At 39.1% G+C, this 20,685-nt stretch overlaps 1 protein-coding gene across 1 annotated transcript in view; it reads left to right on the top strand.

The window, feature by feature from the left end:
* Positions 1-1,710: 1,710 nt before the first annotated feature.
* The window catches only part of LOC136863360 (uncharacterized), a 411,613-nt gene continuing 392,638 nt past the window's right edge, over positions 1,711-20,685 (top strand). Inside the window, exon 1 of the mRNA XM_067139751.2 lies at positions 1,711-1,830. The gene's annotated coding sequence lies outside the window, so the exon portion shown is untranslated. The remainder of the gene's footprint in view (positions 1,831-20,685) is intronic.

Genomic DNA, 20,685 nt, shown 5'->3' with positions numbered 1-20,685 from the left:
TGTATGTAGAGAGTTTGTTAGTGTGATAATGTTATCTGTGTGGAGGGATCTCTTTGAAATGTTTAAGTGTGGAGATGGAGAAGTGATGGAATAGGGAATGGCAGAATTCAAGAGATGAGAGGGAGGAGAATTGATAAGTGGCGCTTGTTTATAGGAAGTGAGTTTGTGTTTAATTTAATGAGTCGTAATGGCAAAATTTGATGTGTCGATGGTATATGGTGATATAAGGTTGAGAAAAGTGAATATTTGGCGTAATGATAGTTGGTATATGACAGATGTGTTGTTTAGTGAATTAAGAGTGAAGTATGGTAATTCTAATATGGAGTCTGGCTTGGTATTTTAAGGTAATTTGGAAGAGTAATTAGTTGAAGGAGAAGAGTTGGACTCAAGTGGATAAGTATATTTGATTGATGAGTTAATGCGTTGTTTGGTATTTTAAGGTAATTTCGAAAAGTAATTAGAAGAAGTATAAGAGTTAGAGTGAATTTATTGGTGAAATGTGGTTTGGAGGTGTGACTATGGAGGTTGGTGCCTGTATAGCCTAGTGAATTCAAGGATGGTGAAGTGTAATTATGAGAAGTTTGTTTATAGTTTAGATGGTATATGGTGGTATAAGGCTGAGAAAAGTGAATATGTTTGAGGTGTTGTTTATTGGATTTAAGAGTGAAGTATGATGGTGTTAGAAGGCTGAGAAAAGTGAATATTTGTGGTAATGATAGTTGGTATATGTTAGATGTGTTGTTTATTGGATTTAAAAGTGAAGTATGATGATTTAAATTGGAGTATGGCTTGGTATTTTAAAGTAATTTGGAAGAGTAATTAGTTGAGGGATAAGAGTCTGATTTAGGTGCATAATTATAATTGATTGATGAGTCAATGTACGATGTATAAAAGATGGACTTGGTGGCATGAGATTGGAAAGTTGGATGGCAATTTTAGGTTATTTGTGTGTTTGTTAAGCAAAATTAATTGTTTGGTTGGCGAAGAAGGACGGCATTGTTTTGACAAGGAAGTACTTCAAGTGTTGGAACGTGGGGGGCTGGATCAGCAGAGTAACTGGGTCAGGAGATATGACAATAGCTGACACGGAATGTGCCGAGTCGGCGAGGCCAGTCAGATGGGAGGTGTAGATCTTTCAATAGCTGCATGTGCCGTACGGCCGATGTTATATTATAACTTTATTTCTAATTATGTGCTTCTCATTTGCAAGGGCTACCGGCTCTCCGGAAGTGAGTTGACCGTGGGCAATTTGTTTATTGTATTATTATTTTAGTTTCTATTTCATTTTAATTTGCCTTATTAATACTGCCAATTGATTTGCCACTGTAATTTTGCCTGTTTATCATTGTTCATCGCATATGACGTTTGCCGCAATGCCATGGTCACTGGACCTCCGAGAAGGGACTGTTCAAGGGCCACATATCAGTAACAGTTGTTCATTCCATTGTAACTTGTCCTGGCCTATAGGCTGGTTATTATTATTTTTCTCATTGAACAGGTCAAATGGGTATTGTTACTGTAGATCTGGAGAAAAATAATAAAGAATATTGAATTTCCTACGCTTCCTAGATACAACTGGCATGCACGGAATCTTAAAATAAGTGTTCTTCTATACGTTTTCTTAGATAGAACAGACTGCTGACTTAATGTAAACACATTGCAGCAACATGGCTGCTTACACATTCTTTGGTTACTGCCAATAGGCGCATAGTTCAAATTCACGCATTTCCTTGAAGTCAAATTATTTAGTTACCATAGCAACATATTTCTTATATTGGAACACACTAACAAGAAGTAATATTTGAAATTGTGTTAGATTTCTCTCACACGGTAAGGATTTACCTTCTTCAAGAGACTTGTTTACCATACAACACCTATAATCTATTAAAAGTAATAATAATATTCAAATTAGTATTGACAGTTAACTTGCTGAATGAGTTTTACGTCTAATTAATCAAATTAAAAATACGAGAACAGTATTTCATCAGTATAAAGTTATGATATATTTCGAGATATACAGTAGCTCCCTTAACTTCTACAAGAACGTTCCTTTTAAATAACAGATAAATTAGTTAACACCGAACTTTGGTTAAGAGAAGTCAACTTGTGTGTCTATGTGGTATTCCATGTGATAATAATTTAGGGCACTTGCTGCACACAACTGTCTCCTTTAATGAATGTCCTTTGTTACTTTAGGAAGTTTCCTGTAGTGTAATCTTGTTGACCTTGCAGAATTGAACTGGAACTGAACTCATAGTGATACCGGTATACATTGGACTGGGAACAACAACATGAAATGACACACTGTGATTTTCGGTCCCTGGTGGTATATCTGCTAACTACTTCTCAACATTGAATATTCTATATGCTGAAAGAAAGGGCTGTCTAGCCAAGGCGGTAAATGAGTGCTCAGTTTACCCAGAAGGACGTGGGTTTGATTCCCCCTTAGGAAGTCGAAAAATATAAGGAACAGGATTTCCACTTCTGAAGCAGCACATGGCCCTGAGGTTCACTCAGTACACTGAGTACAAGTTAATTCCTGCGAGCAAAGGCAGTCAGGCATAGATCTAATTACTCCATCCCACTTGGTGCTGAGGTTCCAGAAAATGGTTGGCTGTTGACCTAGATGTTAGGCCCCTTTAAACAATAACAACAGAAAGTGGAAGCTTTTACCTTCCACTCCACCAAGGGCCTTGATGTTTTGTACAGAGATGGCTTTGCTTTTTATATGCTGAAAGACCTGACGTAAATTAAATTTGTGGATGCTGACATCCATTAAGAAATTATAATAATCATAATAAATGATTCCAATTTACTTTATGTCGCACCGATGCAGATAGGTCTTATGGCGACATTGGATTAAGCAAGGCCTTGGAGTGGGAAGGAAGCGGCTGTGGCCTTAATTAATGAACAGCCCAGCATTTTCCTAGTGTGAAAATGGGAAACGACAGAAAACCACTATCTCCCGGATGCAAGCTCACAGCTGCGTTCCCCTAACTGCATGGCCAACTCGCCCTATATTAATGAAATTAAGTTAATTAAATTATTGGAGAGGGAAAAATGAAGTCAATGGAATAAGGATAAGCATGCATATGAAGGGAAATCTTGTGTAGAGTGTAATGAATAAATTGATAGATGTACACAGTTACATGCAAAGCTACCAGCCTTCCAGTTTTATCTGACTGTTGATTGTGGTCATAGCCACATGACCTCCAAGTTTTGCATGGAATGTGAACCGCAGTAACATGACTTTCAAATCAGAAATTTCCACATGCATTTTCCAGGATTCGAACCACAGTTGCTTTGGTAAGAAGCCAGCAACAATACTTTACTCAGCAATCACTCCAGTATGGTGACATGTTACATGTGAGTAGATATAGTCTGATCAACTGAGGGTATTTTTCCCTGCCATGACCTGAGATATGAGATGTTCTAGTTTCATGTTGAGAATTATAAAGGATACAATTCTGTTGGTAGTGTCTTGAAATGTGCTTCCAGCAGTTCATCTGGAGATTTAACTGTGTCATTTTCAATGTATGGGGTTGGTTGCTATGCTTCCCAATTGGAGTTTTGCTCTCAGTGTAGAAGAAAGCTTTTTCATAATTATTGCTCGGAAGATAATTCCATACTGGGGTTACATTATTCCTTTATACTTCTGCATTCTGACTGGGTTTAAAAATATTATTTTGTTAAATTTTAAATTCCCTTAGGCCTACTGCTTATCAAGTGTATGCTGAGGTCAGTAATTATATCAATATTTTCTTGTTGTTTAGGCCTACTCTTCTATCAAATCAAATCAAATCAAAACAAAATCACTTTATTTGAAAATGAGGTGTCTACCTCGGTGGTAAATGGTGCACTAAAATACATTATTATCAAGACTAAATTTTAAATTAATAAGAGAAGAAAACATTTTCCTAGAATACAGTATTATACAATTTACACTAACAATTTTTCTATTAAACACGCAGTTCATCCGTAATAAATTTATATTGCTTATAAAATTCCACTCATATCTTCTGTACTTACAAACATATTCAACTCATATACAGTATGTGGAATTAATTCAAATAATACCGTACTGTACAACTGCTATATGATTAAAATTTTACATTATTTTTTTTTTACCATTTTGGAACCTAACTAGCATAACGATCTGCTGTGTCTTAACCAGAGCCCCTTTTTCCACCGCTTTTCAGAGTTCCTGAACGGCCTTCACAGTTACCGTAGCAGTCACGGGGCTCTCGAAGTCCCCACTGTACTTCACCCCTACAGGCAGTCCCCTACTTCGGCTGTCCAATCTCTATATCAAAATCAAATCAAAATCAAAATCTCTTTATTTGCAAATGAGGTGTCTACCTCGGTGGCAAATGGTACACTAAAATACATTATTGTCAAGCACTAAATATTAAATTAACAAGAGAAGAAAATTTTTCCTATAATACAATATTATACAATTTACGCTAACAATGTTTTCTATTAAACACACAGCTCATCCTTAATAAATTTATATTGTTTACAAAATTCTAATTATAATATCTCCTGTACTACTTACAAATATAGTCAACTGATATACAGTATGTGGAATTGCTTCAAATGATACTATAAAACTGGTATAACATTAATATTTACATTGCATTTATTTATTTACTTTTTTTTTTTTACCCGTTCTGGATCCTAAGTAGCATAACGACCTGCTGCGTCTTAACCAGAGCCCCTTTTGCCACCACTTTTCAGAGTTCCTGAAGGGCCTTCACAGCTACCGTAGCGGTCCCAGGGCCCTCGAAGTCCCCACTGTACTTCACCCCTACAGGCAGTCCCCTACTTTGGCTGTCCAAACTCCTTAGACCAGGGGATGGAATTAATTTATTCACACACATTTTTTTTTATTTACAATAACCTGCACTGGTCAAATGCCCTCTAACACTTCATTTATTTTCTCTGTTGCTGTTTATTCTCTTCTTGAATATCTGTACAGATTTTGGAAAAGGATCAAACACTACCCTTGGTAAACTGTTCCACTTCTTCACACCCTTCCCAATGAATGAAAATTTACCCCAATCGCTTCTGCTAAAATTCCTTCTAATTTTATATTTGTGGTCAGTCCTGCCGATATAATTATTTTCCAACTGAAGCCTCTCACGGATATCTCCCCGTGCTTCTTCTCCTGTAGGCCTATAGGCTCTATATAATCCTGTAAGTCTAGTTTTCTCTCTTCTTTTACTTAAAGTTTCCCAACCAAGTTCCTTTAACATTTCTGATACACTACTCTTTCTCCTGAAATCCCCTGTTACAAATCTTGCTGCTTTGCTCTGCACACTATCTATTTCTTTTATTAGGTATTCTTGGTGAGGATCCCAAACACTGTTTGCATATTCCAATAATGGACGAACCATACTCAAGTAACTTTTTTCTTTTAATTCTTTGTTGCATCCTTTAAGTAGCCTCATTATGACATGTAATGATCTGTATGCTTTCCCAACAATGTCATCAATATGACCCTTCCGGTGCAAATACTTAGGTGTGAGATTTGAAAGTAATTTGCACTGGGGATGGAAGCACTCGCCTGTCTAGGCTTTATATAATCCTACAAGTCTAGTTTTCTCCCTTCTCTTACTTACAGTTTCCCACCCAAGATTCTCTAACATCTCTGATACACTACTTTTTCTCCTGAAATCCACTGTTACAAATCTTGCTTGCTGCTTTCCTCTGCATGCCATCTGTTTCTCTTATTAGGTTTCCTGGTGAGGATCCCAAACACTGTTTGCATATTTCAATAATCGATGAACCATACTTAAGTAACTTTTCTCTTTTAATTCTTTGTTGCATCCTTTAAGTAGTCTCATAATGACATGTAACGATCTGTATGCTTTCTCAGCAATGTCATCAACACGACCCTTCCAGTGCAAATTACTTTCAAATCTCACACCTAAGTATTTGCACTTGCCAAATTTTGGGACAGTTACCCCATCCAAAGTATATTGAAATTCAGATTTTAAGCTCCTGTTTGTAAATGTTGTAACAGTTGATTTGTCTGGCCCCGTGGTGTAGGGGGCAATGTTTCCGCCTGTCACCCGGCGGCCCCGGGTTCGATTCCCAGCCGGGTCAGGGTTTTAAAATTGTAATGATTAATATCCCTGGCCTGGGGACTGGGTGTTTGTGATGTCCTTAATTTTCCTTTCCTCACACACAACATTCTACACTACCGCCATTCCTGTTACACGCAGGTTCATACAATATGGTGCCAGTAGGGGCAAGATATCCATAAGGGTTGATGCCCCGAACAAATATCATTTTTATATATGTGCCGTAACTCTACCGGCAGGACGACCCAAAGGAGAGCGGGCCAGGGATCTGGATTAATAAACGTAAGGTCCAACCCAGAGGTATGATGTCAAGACAAAGTTTCGAACAGCTTGACTAGAACATTTATTTTACACACAATTAAGAACAAACATATTCGGAAGCGCTTGGGAACTAACATGGTTAAAAGGAAGGTTTTGACTCGTTTCCATGATTCATTTTAAGTAAAACAGAAAGGTAATCCTCTCCTCTTACTAGAGGTCTAACTTGAACAAAACTATTCGACTTGGTACCATATAAATTTCAAACTTCAAACATATCACAACTAGGCTGCTACGTATACACAGTTCACCAGCTACCTCATCTAAAGTTAACACCCCTTTCGGGTACTATAGCAAACGTAAAACATCGCTTCTCGAACTAAACACCCAGAACATTCTGGAACCTTCATATCATTTGCGTGAGCTCTTTCCTTGGCTCCTACCTTGATTACAAACTAATATCGATAACGTAGGCTCTAGTGGCCACCAATAGCTTATGATACAAGAAACATAGAAATTAAGGGCCATAACACTTCAAGTTCATTACTCAATAATATCTCTGCTGTGCTCTGTTGTGAGTTCACAAACTAAAGTCGCCAGATACATGGCTTTACATATCCGTATCCTAGTTCCTAGTTCCTCCCATCATCCTACCAACACAGGACTCAAGACCAACGTCAGCACGCCCCCTCTCTCGGAGAAGCCGGGAGGGGGTAAGCACGCGCGAAGTGGCATGGCAGAAGATCGACATACGAAGAGAAAGGCGAGAACAGGGACACCCCAGGACGTAATGAATTCCTTGCCCATGGAGCCATAAGTGAGGAATACGGAGCGAACACATTTATTACAACATCTCAATGGCCAAGATAGACAGAAACACGCACAACTAATTACAATAAATTTCAGTGAGCTCACAAGGAGCGCCGCACATATCAAGTTCGTTGAGGCAGGGGGAGATAAAACTCACAGTGCAATATATATATAAAACAGTTGATTTGCCTCTATTAACCTTCATATTATTCTTTTCAACCCATTGTTGGATACTGTCAAGGTCCCTTTGTAATTCTGAACAGTCCTCAATGTTATTTATTTCCCTATAAACAATTACATCATCTGCATACAATCTTATTTTTGATGTTATATCATTCCCTGAATCATTTGCGTATATTAAGAAAAGTAATGGACCGATTATACTTTCTCTTCCTGTGATACATGATTTCCTACTTTGACTTTCTGAACTCTTGAATTAAGAAATGTTCTTATCCACCGTATAACCCTTATGTCCAATCCTATTCCCTCCAGTTTTTTAAAACAATATTCCATATTCCACTCTCTGATATGTCCTGCTGAAATCCCACCAGTTTTTGCCTCACAAGAAAATTCTTTTTTAAGTCCATACTGGTTGCTCATGAACAAATTTTTATCTTCACAAACCCTTCTGGTGTACTTTGCTATTAAACTCACTATTATAGATTCCTTCCATTCCTTTGGTATTACGCTATTTTTTATGACATAGTCAAAGAGAAATTTTAAATAAGGCAATATGTGTCACCCCATTGTCTTTAATACCTCCCTAGTAATTTGATCACTACCTGCTGCTTTTCCTTGCTGAAGCAGTTGGATTTCTCTGAAAATATCCTCATTTGTGAATGAGGAGCTTCAGGTTTCCTTATGTGTCTCTTCTTCTCTATCTTCTGTTTGTGCCTCTATATGGCTGCTGCTGACTCCTCTGTAGTCTCTGACCACACCACTGGAAATACTTCTGAGTTGTGAGGTCACAATGTACCTCGTCCTTTTTTGGGTGTGGGGGCTTTTTCTGAATAACACGTGAGTGGCTTTGTTTATAGTTATAATCATTAGAGTCATGCAGTATACTAGGTACATGTAAAGACAAAAGCAACTTCCAAAATTCTGAAACATTGTAGGCATCGTAGAGCAGTACCCTAATTCACCTTAAAATCCTATATTGTAACCCTTCCCATTACCCAAATTCCATGCATTCTTCCATTTTCTTTGATGCCAGATAGTGCAACATTAAATGTGGCTGCTATACTAACAATAGGGGTATTCAATTAGGTAAACTTTAGAACATTAAATGTACAGAAAACAACAACACGGTTTAACCCAAAAGAAGAACTTCATAACTCTACATACCATGGAAGCATCACATCTAAGATACGAATCATATATGAGGAGGATATTCTTAAAGTTACTAGGCAGTTAGACAACGTTCGTAAGAATATGAGTAACTAGCTGGCTCGACTCACCTTCATGAAATTCTGGAGGAACAACAGCATTATACTAGCATGTGCGAGACTCAAATATCACACCATGAACCGATGGACAGACTGTATTCGTCACGAAACCAGCATTAAACTTCTCAGGGAATGGATAAGTGACACCAGACAGACTCTGGACCACCTGAACAGTAAATTATTTCGCCTCCATTTGAAACTTGCTGGCAGATTATCTTGCATTGACTGAACCATGTTAGACAGCATCAGCAACACACAATCTTAACGTGCACTGGAATTAGCCACCACTAAACAAAACAAGAAATTTGACTGCCTCCTACAGAAACTGAAAGCGCCTGAAGCACAACCGAAGAATTAAATAGTTACATCTCACGGACAAGCCGCTCAGTGAACCTACTATTTCGGTCTTGAAAAATGAACTTAACTATGCAGTAGCACCTATTAGGATACCAGTGGAAGAAATAATATGTAAAGTTGAAATTACAATCTAACACCTCCCTACCGAATATGCTGAAGAGATTGGACAGGATACATCATGTCTACTGAAGGCCGCAAAACCGTCACCATGTAACCAGACCAAAGAAGAAATTCATGCCTTGGAAACACTATGTTAAGATACAGATAATCCTACCTGCAGACGAGGGCAATGCTACAGTAATAATGATGCACTGATTACACACTTAAAATATAGCAATTACTCACCAATTCTACATACAGGAATATAAGGAATTCTATGAACTGTATTAAGAACAAACTCCACAGATTAGTAAAAAATTCCAATATTACAGTTTAAATACCGAAGAGACCGATTTCCTCAGACACGATACCTCCTAAACTGTATGGCCTCCCAAAAATCCATAAGGAAGGCATACCACTGCAACCTATAGTGAGCACTCGTGTCTCCGACACACGATATCACCCATTACCTAGTCATACTACTCCAGCCACATACAGGACACACCAATAGCTACGTTAAGAACTCCTGACATATTATCCATCTCCTTAAGGATCAGTCCATCAAAACTATGCACTTATTAGTAAGTTCCACATCGCCATAAGACCTATCTGTGTTGGTGCGACGTAAACCAAATTCTTATTAGTAAGTTTTGACATCACATCACTTTTCACCAAGGTGCCACTAAAAGAAGTATTTACGCTATTAGACCAGAAACTGCCAGAAAACCTGTCAACACTAGCCAAAGAATGCCTTAACACCACATATTTCTACTTCAACGGGGAGTTCTATGAACAGACAGAAGGGCTGCGATGGGAGCACCGCTATCTCCAATATTTGCAGACATGTATATGGAACACTTCGAACAGAAAGCCTCAGTCACATTTACCCTCAAACCAAAATGCTTCCTCCGCTATGTGGACGACACTTTCATCATTTGACCTCATGAGGGCAATAACCTGCAGTTATTTCTCAATCATCTCAACTCAGTTCATGTGAATATTCAGTTCACCATGGAAATCGAGGTAGATGGAAAACTACTGTTCCTGGATGTCGTAATAAAATATAACACCAATGGGACTCTGAATCATGCAGTATACAGGAATCCCACATAGACTGATAGGTACCTGCATGTCTCTCCTTACCACCACCCATCACAAAATAGGCTGTTCTAAAATCATTGATTGCCGGGCTGAGTGGCTCAGATGGTTGAGGCGCTGGCCTTCTGACCCCAACTTAGCAGGTTCGATCCTGGCTCAGTCCGGTGGTATTTGAAGGTGTTCAAATACGTCAGCCTCGTGTCGGTAGATTTACTGGCATGTAAAAGAACTCCTGCGGGACTAAATTCCGGCACCTCGGCGTCTCCAAAAACCACAAAATTAGTTAGTGGAACCTAAAGCCAGTAACATTATTAAAATCATTGATTAACAGGGTCATAGCGATATCGGATGCAGAACACTTTGGAGAAGAGAAAGAACATCTCATGGGAACCCTAATGAGAAATGGCTATTCGCTCAATAACATCCAATGAGTTTTTAGAAAATTATAAGAAAACAAAGCAAAGGCTGCCGTAGAAGAAAGCAAGGGTGAGGAAGAACTAATCCATCTGAAAACAGTGATACTTCCTTACATCAGAAATACTACAGACACGATCATCAATCATGCTGGAAATTAACCCGTCATCTGCCACCAGTGAAAGAGAGAATGGAATTACAGGCTCCTGGCATCTACCGTATTGAATGTGGCTGCAATAAGAGTTATGTAGGCGAAACAAAGCGTTTAATTCCTACCCGACGTAAAGAAGATATTCAGCACACCAAGAACCAAGATACAGATATTTCAGCTCTAGCCAAGCATTCCTATGAAACAAGACACGAAATTTCATTCGACAGGACCATGATCTTAGCACTAGCCCTTGGAATCTTGAAAGGAAAATCTATGAGGCTTTCGAAATTAAGAAACACCTGAGCAATATGAATTTAAAAGAAGGATACAAAATCCACAATTCTTGGATGTCTATTACACATAGATTAAAAGATGCAGGCTACAACATAAACATACAGGATGAATCTTAAGTTACATAATACCACTGGCAAACCCAACTACCTGGCTGTGACACATATGTTCCAGAATTCTCACAAGAACGCTATGGGCTTATGTCGGCCAGAGAGAGAAGGATAGGTCAAGGACAGTAAGTACTCTCGTAGTTGATTAGCTGCCTGGACGACTGATTACTTTGGATCGTGTAGGGGTATTTCAGTTGCCATGCCCATGACAAAGAATATCATAATCTATTAGTTTCATGTCCTTATTTTGATAGTTGATATTCACAAATGTAAAGATAGGAAGCTTCTACCTAATCAATACTTTATTTTGTCTTATTAATGTACAGGACCGGTTTCAACCTCTTTACATTTGTGAATGACAAAGAATACTGCAATGTATTCAAAACATTGGCAAACTATACGGAATGTACAGAGAACAACAACATGGTTTAACCCGGAAGAAGAACTTAATAACTCTACGTACCGTGGAAGCTTTAGATTCATTTCAAGTAATTTCAGTCTACTGGATACAGTAAAATCCCATTATTACCCCCGCCAAACCCCATGGCACTACAGCCCTTGAAGGGCCTTGGCGTACCAAGCGACCGCTGCTCAGCCCGAAGGCCTGCAGATTACGAGGTGTCGTGTGGTCAACACGACGAATCCTCTCGGCCGTTATTCTTGGCTTTCTATCTCACCGTCAGATAGCTCCTCAATTCTAATCACGCAGGCTGAGTGGACCTCGAACCAGCCCTCAGGTCCAGGTAAAAATCCCTGACCTAGCCGGGAATCGAACCCGGGGCCTCCGGGTAAGAGGCAGGCACGTTACCCCTACACCATGGGGGCCGGTATCCCATTATTACGCCCCTGCTTATAACGCTGTCCCATGTACTACACTCTATTTGTAGGGTCCCTGGACGGCTCATATATAATACTGCATAATTTTACCCTGTTACTCGTATAATGCTTCTAAATTCTGCTTATGGCGCTTTTTCCATGTCGAGAAAAAAAGGGGAAATTCTGTATAAATGGTAAAAAAAGCAGTGTACTCTATTTGAGACATTTTAAATGGCATGGTGAAAATCTTGTTGGTCTCCCTGTACTGGAGGTCATTATAGTTCAAGTAGCTGAAAGGAATTCCACACCCTGAGTGGGGAGACCCTCCGCCAACTGTGTCGAAATTTTACCTAATGGTAGTTGCCTTTCCTGGAAAGGGATTAAATACTCGAGTCTACCTGTCAGTACAGCTCATTTCTGTCTAGTCTTATTAGTTGTTATCTGAACGCTTGCCAGTGCAATTGTGAATAGTACAAAATGGCGAAGCGTAAATTTCTCTGTATAAGTTAAAGACTACAAATTCTCCATAAGTACAACAAAAATTCTACACTGAATCGAAAGGATTTTTCTGAATCTGTGGGTATCCCTTCATCCAGATTAAGAACATTAATGAAAATTAGGAACGCTATTACCGACGCAGCGATAGGTGGTTGCAAATATAAAGTAGTGAGACCTGGAAAATATGAAGATGTTGAGGAAATTCTTATTGAATGGATTCAGCAATCCTGTGAGGCTTCAATCCCATTAAGCGGCCCAGTCATACCCGAAAAAGCACAAGAAATAGCAGGCAAATTAAATACAGACTTTAGTGCTTTGAGTAGTTGGCTTGATAGATTTAAACAAAGACATGGCACAGTATATTGTCAAGTCAGTGGCGAATCAAAGTCAGTTAGGGAGAGTGATGTAAAGGAATAGCAAAGTGAAGTGCTACCTAGACTCATTAAAAATTATGCACCACGCAACATGTTTAATGCAGATGAATGTGACTTATTCTTTAAGCTAATGCTTGAGAAGTCATATGTGTTCAAAGGGGAGAAATGTCATGGTGAGAAGGAAAGGGTAACTGTCGTTGTTGCTGCAAATGCCGATGGATCGGAAAAATTACCTTGTGAATGTTGGGGAAATCAGCTAGACCCTGATGTTTTAAATATATTAAACATCTGCCTTGTGAATATAAAAATCAAGCATGTACCTGGATGACTAATGACTTGTTTGTTAACTGGCTCAAAGAATTGGACCACAAAATGGTAAAAGCCAATCGCAAAATCCTGCTTTTTGTCGACAACTGTTCAGCTCACCCGAAACATGTGAATATGAAAAATGTAGAACTAGCATTCCTGCCTACCAACACAACCAGTAAATTCCAACCAATGAACCAGGGGGTCATAAAAGTGCTCAAGCATTTCTGTCAGAAGTGCATTTTTCTACGATATCTTCAGTGCATTGACAGTGGTGCCAAAAACTGCATCACCTTATTGGAAGCAATGAATATCATCTGTGTTGCATGGGAAGAGATTGAAGCGCAGACCATTGCCAATTGCTTTAATAAAGCAGGGTTTTTCAAGGTAACGTTGTTAGATAAGGATACTGTATTTTGTTGGTCTTCTGTATAAAACAAGCCCTGCTGTTGCACAGATTGTAGAACGTTGGCTGCTCCGGTGGGTCAGTCCCCTGTCGCTCAATGAGAGGTTTGTGCTGGGCAAAGTGGAGGTGGGACATGTTTTCTCCGGGCACTCCGGTTTCTCCTGTCATCTTTCATTCCAGCAACACTCTCCGCAATCATTTAGTTTAATTTAATGGGTTTTCATTTCATTTGTCATTCATTAATCATTGCCCTGGAGCGTAACAGGCCTCACCAGCTAGAACAATTCTTTTCCGCAGTGCTAGTTACGGGTGTCATTCATCCCATTCCAAATTTTTTTAAATTTTTTTTTTGCTAGTTGCTTTATGTCGCACCGACACAGATAGGTCTTATGGCGACGATGGGACAGGAAAGGGCTAGGAGTGGGAAGGAAGCAGCCATGGCCTTAATTAAGGTACAGCCCCAGCATTTGCCTGATGTGAAAATGGGAAACCATGGAAAACCATTTTCAGGGCTGCCGACAGTGGGGTTCGAACCTACTATCTCCCGAATACTGGATACTGGCCGCACTTAAGCGACTGCAGCTATCGAGCTCGGTCATTCCAAATCCATCGGTTGACTTGAAACAGACTGTGGATTTTCAGTTTTGTGTAAAATACTTTCATTTCGCCAGGGGCTTAATTATCTTTTTTTTTTAAATAATTTAATGGCATGGTGCAACACCCAGTGAAACAAATGCTCCTGTGACAACTGATAATGATGAGGATTGGGCTGCTGTACGGGAGAAGTCAGGAGATATTAACTTGGAGGATTTTGTGTCATTTGACAGTGGTCTAGTGACATCAGAAATCCATGATGTCAACAATATGGTTGCGGATCATGCTGCAGATTTTGAAGGCAGTGATGAGGAAATTAAATCTGCGGATGAAAATGTCCCCACACGAAATGAAGCTCTCGGAGCCATCAGTCTGCTCTGAAATTACATAATCACTCTTATTCGTAGTGGCGTATCAATTGTTGTAAGCAGCATAGAAAAAGTAATCATTCACAGCAGTAATACCACACTCAACAAGCATCAATCAAAGTCTTTTTAAGTAGGAAGTGAGATAAAATTTGCATTTTGCATCGGAATTACAGTAATGAACAGTAATGTGCTGTGCTGTAATAATAATAACAATGATAATAATACAATACAATAAAATACAGCAATAATAAAATACATTACTAAGATATTGTTTTCCAATCGTTTTCCCACCTCACAAATCATTTCTTATCTATAGTACTGTCCCACTTGTTATGCGTTTAAACCACAGTCCCTTGAAGAGAGCAATAATGGGGTTTTAGTGTATATCAATGACTACAGGTCAGTGGCAGGAGAGGGATTTGAAGAGTATTATATTATTATATATTATTATTATGTTGTTATTATTATTATTATTATTATTATTATTATTATTATTATTATTATTATTATTATTATTATTATTATTATTATTATTATTATTGTATTTTTTTTTGCTAGTTGCTTTACGTCGCACCGACACAGATAGGTCTTATGGCGACGATGGGACAGGAAAGGGCTAGGACTAGGAAGGAAGCGGCCGTGTCCTTAATTAAGGTACAGCCCCAGCATTTGCCTGGTGTGAAAATGGGAAACCACAGACAACCATTTTCAGGGCTGCCGACAGTGGGGTTCGAACCTACTATCTCCCGAATACTGGATACTGGCCGCACTTAAGCGACTGCAGCTATCGAGCTCATCATTATTATTATTATTATTATTATTATTATTATTATTATTATTATTATTATTATTATTATTATTATTATTATTCCATGCCCAGTGGGTAAGATCATGTATAATGGTGCTGCGTCTTGTATCGGCTTATACAGAAGAACTGTACTTTGTTTGTGGCTTCCGAGAAATAATAGTGGTTTAACTTTTGGTGCTAAAAGTGTGTGTTATCTTGTGATTTTGTTCTTGTATAATAGTGTTTTTGGGGTAATATTTAATATGAATTTTGTGCCATAAATGTCCGCTATCGTGGTAATTGCGGCAATTATTCCATAGATAACACTATCTAGAGGTCACTCCGTATATCTGAATAACACTTTTGACCTAACTGCCCCTTTTTGGTTTCCTTTGTCATTATTTCCATAGAAACCTTGAATAAGATATGCACTATTCTTTATATTCTCGGCGTTACCTAGGTCACACAGCCGGCCACTATTGTCAGCCATATTTATGACCGGCAATGCGACACTTCTCTACTGGACAACATACTACATTATTACCTGGTCAGTTCACTTGGGGGGTTAGTTCCGAACTAAGTACAAGCTAAGCATAACCCTGCATGAGACACTGGGGTGGGGCTCTCAACCCCGACATGGCACGTCCCAATGGCTAATAGGGGAAGTTTCCTGTAGATATACAAAACAGGTGCGAATAAGACCTAGTCAAATAAACACTCGCGGATCAACTGAGGTTAATAGAACTGTGGTCAACGGCTTGGATGGCAGAGGAGGACTTACTTCTCAATGGCAGAGAGGGCGGAAGAACCAAAAATCAAATCCACTTCGCGTCTCACTTGGATCGAGCAGCAATGTGGTCAGTGTCTGTTTACCTAGTAGGTACAGCTGTACAAATTACATTCCAGGAACTAGCAATCCCTGGTCCTAAACTCTCAGTGGAAACACTGGACTAATCCTTGATTACAAGCAATTATGATTCGTGAGAGTAATTACAGAATTACCCCAGGTGGTAAGCAATCCACCCGTCCATGGACGGCAACCAGGTCTTCGGATTCTGGGGGACCTGGGCTACCACGATCACAGAGAAAGTCGGAGTTCTCTGGCAAACTACCATCAAAGAAACCCACATACATCGGGACCTTCAACATTAACACGTTACTACAACCAGGCAAACTACACACCTTAACATCAGAACTAGATCGACAAAGGATACAGATACTAGCTCTTCAGGAAACACGCCTTACGGATGAAAACATACTAAACTATGGTAATTATCGTATTTTCAAAAGTAAAACAGACAAACGAATAGGAAGAGGTGGCACCCCTCTTTTGGGCATGGCTTTTGTAGTTCACAAAAGCATAGTTGATTCGATAAAAGAAGTCACTTCCATAAGTAATAGAGTAATGACGATGCACGTACAATGTGCGAACAAAAGATACACATTAATTAATGTACATGCCCCCACGAACATTGAAAATAAGGAGGAGTTGCAGAAAGTAGAACAATTCTGGTCTAATCTCGAAAAAATCTTGGCAGCAGTCCCCAGAGAAGATACAAAGATATTGCTAGGTGATTTCAATGCACAGATTGGTAGGGAAAAAGAATACCAAAAGACCATAGGCAAATACCCAGCTCATAAATTCACCAACAAGAATGGCATGAGACTTACTGAGCTGTGTCAACAGAACAACCTGAAGGTAATGTCCACCTCTCTGAGGAAGCATCCTCGAAAACAGAAGACCTGGAGATCACCTTTACAATCTCTTGGAGAATATCAGATTGACCATGTAGCCATCACACATCCTTTACAGAAAGAAATTCATGATGTGCAAGTTCGAAGAGGAGCTAATATTGATTCTGACCACTATTTAGTGCGTATCAAAGTGAAATTTACCCCAAAAAGCATCCACTACATGTAGAAATCTCATCTTCAGAAGTTTGACATGAAAAAGATAAAGGAAACTAACATAAAAGAAGAATGGGAAAAGGAAAAGGCGGACACCTGGCAACAGTTCCATGACAAGATCATTACAAGAGCTGAAGAGACGATTCCATTGAAGAATACTACGAAACACCCTCGGTGGGATGTGGGACTATGCACATGAAGAAGCACTGGAAAAGCGGAAGAGAGCCTTTCAGAAATACAACTGTAAGAAGTCGCTCGAGGCTCAACAACACTATCTTCAGACAAGGAAGGAAACGTCAAAAGTAATCAGGTAAACGAAGAGGAGATAGATGAAGGACCAACTGGGATCTATAGTAAAAGATTTCCGAGATCACAATATGCGAGACTTCTACAGGACTTTCGCAGAAAGAATCCGTGGATACACCCCACAGAATTTATGCTTCCGAAAACAAGACGGAAAACTCGCGCTGTCTAACCAGGGTAATTGTAAGGAGTTGGTTCGATATTTCTCTGAATTACTCAATTGCCTGGACCCAGCATTACGATGGCCCAAAGAAACTCCTGTACACATTAACCCTGAATCTCCACCACCTACCAAAGAAGAAATCCAGAGACATATCTTCAGACTCAAAAATAACAGGGCACCTGGAGAAGATGGCTTGGTTGCAGAACTCTTAAAGAACATAGGCCCAAATACACTTGAGGAGCTCACACTAATAATCACAGACATCTGGAAAAAAGAAAAGCTACCTGAAGAACGGAAATGTGCACTTATCCATCCGGTACACAAGAAAGGTGACAAAACCGATGTAAATAACTACAGAGGGATTTCTCTCATTCAAATCACCTGCAAGATTCTCTCCGCATGTCTTCTTCAAAGAGTACAAGAACAGCTTGAACAAAAAATTGGAGAATATCAAGCCAGTTTCCGACCTGGGCGGTCCTGTGTTGAACAAATTTTTAACTTGAAGACGATATTGAAATATAGAGCAACCCAAAACTCTCCGATTATTTTTAGTTTCGTCGACTTCAAGAAAGCGTACGATTCGGTTGATCGACAGTCTCTCTTTAACATCTTAGAAGAAGAAGGGCTTGACCCAAAGACATTAAGACTCATCAAGGAAACACTCACGGACACAAAACCAAAAGTGAAATTCATGGGTGAAGTATCGGAGCCCTTTGCCATTAAGACCGGCTTGCGACAGGGTGACGGACTGTCACCACTGCTTTTCAACCTTGTTCTAGACAAAGTCATTTGGGAATGGGAGAAGGAATTAAAAGTTCAGAAGCACTGGAAACCCATTCAACTTGGCCGAAAGAACGATGACATTACGGTCAGTTGTTTAGCTTTCGCAGATGACCTAGCGATACTAACAGACAGTGATATTTCAGCAATCAAACAGATTGAAATCCTCAAGGAATGCGCTGAGAAAACTGGACTAAAAATCTCATTCGAGAAGACCAGGTTTATTTGCACTAAATTCGACATTCAGGAATTAGAAACAAAATATGGACACATCAAACGAGTTCCATACTTTAAATATCTCGGTAAGATCCTAGAACCAACAGGGTTGGAAAAGGAAGCACAGAAAGTTCGATTACAAAAACTCAAAAGAGCATATTGGAGAACCTGTGACATCTACAACAAGAAATGCATGTCCATACATACAAAAATCAAACATTATAATATGGTGATTAAACATGAAGTGCTGTATTCAAGTGAAATCTTGGTTCTTAATAAAAAAGTGATGTGGAAAGGAAGGAAGGAAGGAAGGAGGAAAGGAAGATCTTGAGGAAAATTCTGGGCCCAGATAAAAAGGAAGAAGGGTATAGACTCAAATCTCGCAAAGCTACGGAAAGACTGTCTAACCTTGCCGCAGACGTCAGGAAACGAAGACTGAAATTCTATGGGCACGTTCACAGACTGTGGTATTCAAGGCTAACCCACAAGATTTTGACATATACTGAAAAACTGAAGAACATACCATGGATACAAGGTGTCAAAAATGATCTGGAAAAGGCCCAGATTGAACCATCAGAAATAGTGGACAGAAACGTTTACCATCACAAGATACATAGATGGGTAGTAAAGCCGGAGAATGAAGTCCCTAAAAGATCAGGGACTAAGTGGTCAGAAGAAAGAAAACAGGCACACAGCGAAAGAATGAAAGCAATATGGTCTGTTAGAAAGGCGAATCATAAATGTAATGCGTGATCCAACAGGGTCCATACGCTTTTGACAAGTCCAATTGCACTCATTTTTGCCAGTAGTCTCCCATGATCTACCCTATCAAATGCCTTAGACAGGTCAGTCGGGATACAGTCCAATTGACCTCCTGAATCCAGGATATCTGCTATATCTTGCTGGAATCCTACAAGATGGGCTTCAGTGGAATAACGTTTCCTAAACTCAAACTGCCTTCTATCAAACCAGTTATTAATTTTGCAAACATGTCTTATATAATCAGAAAGAATGCCTTCCCAAAGCGTACATGCAATGCATGTCAAATTGACTGGCCTGTAATTTTCAGCTTTATGTCTCAGCCTTTCCTTTATATACAAGGGCTACTATAGCAACTCTCCATTCATTTGGTAAAGTTTCTTCATGCAAACAATTATCAATCAAGTACTTCAGAAATGGTACTATATACCAACCCATTGTCTTTAGTATATCCCCCAAAACCTTATCAATTCCAGCTACTTTTCTAGTTTTCAACTTTTGTATCTTACTGTAAATGTCATTGCTGTCATAGGTAAATTTTAATACTTATTTAGTATTAGTCATCTCCTCTATCTGGACATTATCCTTGTAACCAACGATCTTTACATACTGCTGACTGAATACTTCTACCTTTTGAAGATCCTCACATACACACTCCCCTTGCTCATTAATGATTCCTGGAATGTCCTTCTTGGAACCTGTTTCTGCCTTAAAGTACCTATACATACTCTTCCATTTTTCACTAAAATTTGTATGGCCGCCAGTTATGCTTGTCATCATGTTATCCTTAGCTGACTTCTTTGCTAGATTCAATTTCCTAGTAAGTTCCTTCAATTTCTCCTTACTTCCACAGCCATTTCTAGCTCTATTTCTTTCCAACCTGCACCTCCTTCTTAGTCTCTTTACTTCTCTGTTATAATATATTGGATCTTTACCATTCCTTACCATCTTTAAAGGTACAAACCTATTTTCACATTCCTCAACAATTGCTTTAAACCCATCCCAGAGTCTGTTTACATTTTTATTTACCGTTTTCCACCGATCATAGTTACTTATTAAAAACTCCCTCATGCCTGTTTCATCAGCCATATGGTACTGCCTAACAGTCTTAATTTTAATCTCTTCCTTTCTTTCACATTTATTTTTAATTACCACAAAAACAGCTTCGTGATCACTAATACCATCTATTACTTCGGTTTCTCTATAGAGCTCATCTGGTTTTACCAGCACCACATCCAGAATATTCTTCCCTTTAGAATAATAATAATAATAATAATAATAATAATAA

Source organism: Anabrus simplex, chromosome 2 (genome assembly GCF_040414725.1).
Source record: "Anabrus simplex isolate iqAnaSimp1 chromosome 2, ASM4041472v1, whole genome shotgun sequence".
Lineage (NCBI taxonomy): Eukaryota > Metazoa > Arthropoda > Insecta > Orthoptera > Tettigoniidae > Anabrus > Anabrus simplex.
The sequence above is the reverse complement of the archived record's forward strand: the minus strand, read 5'-3'. Positions and strand labels throughout refer to the sequence as shown.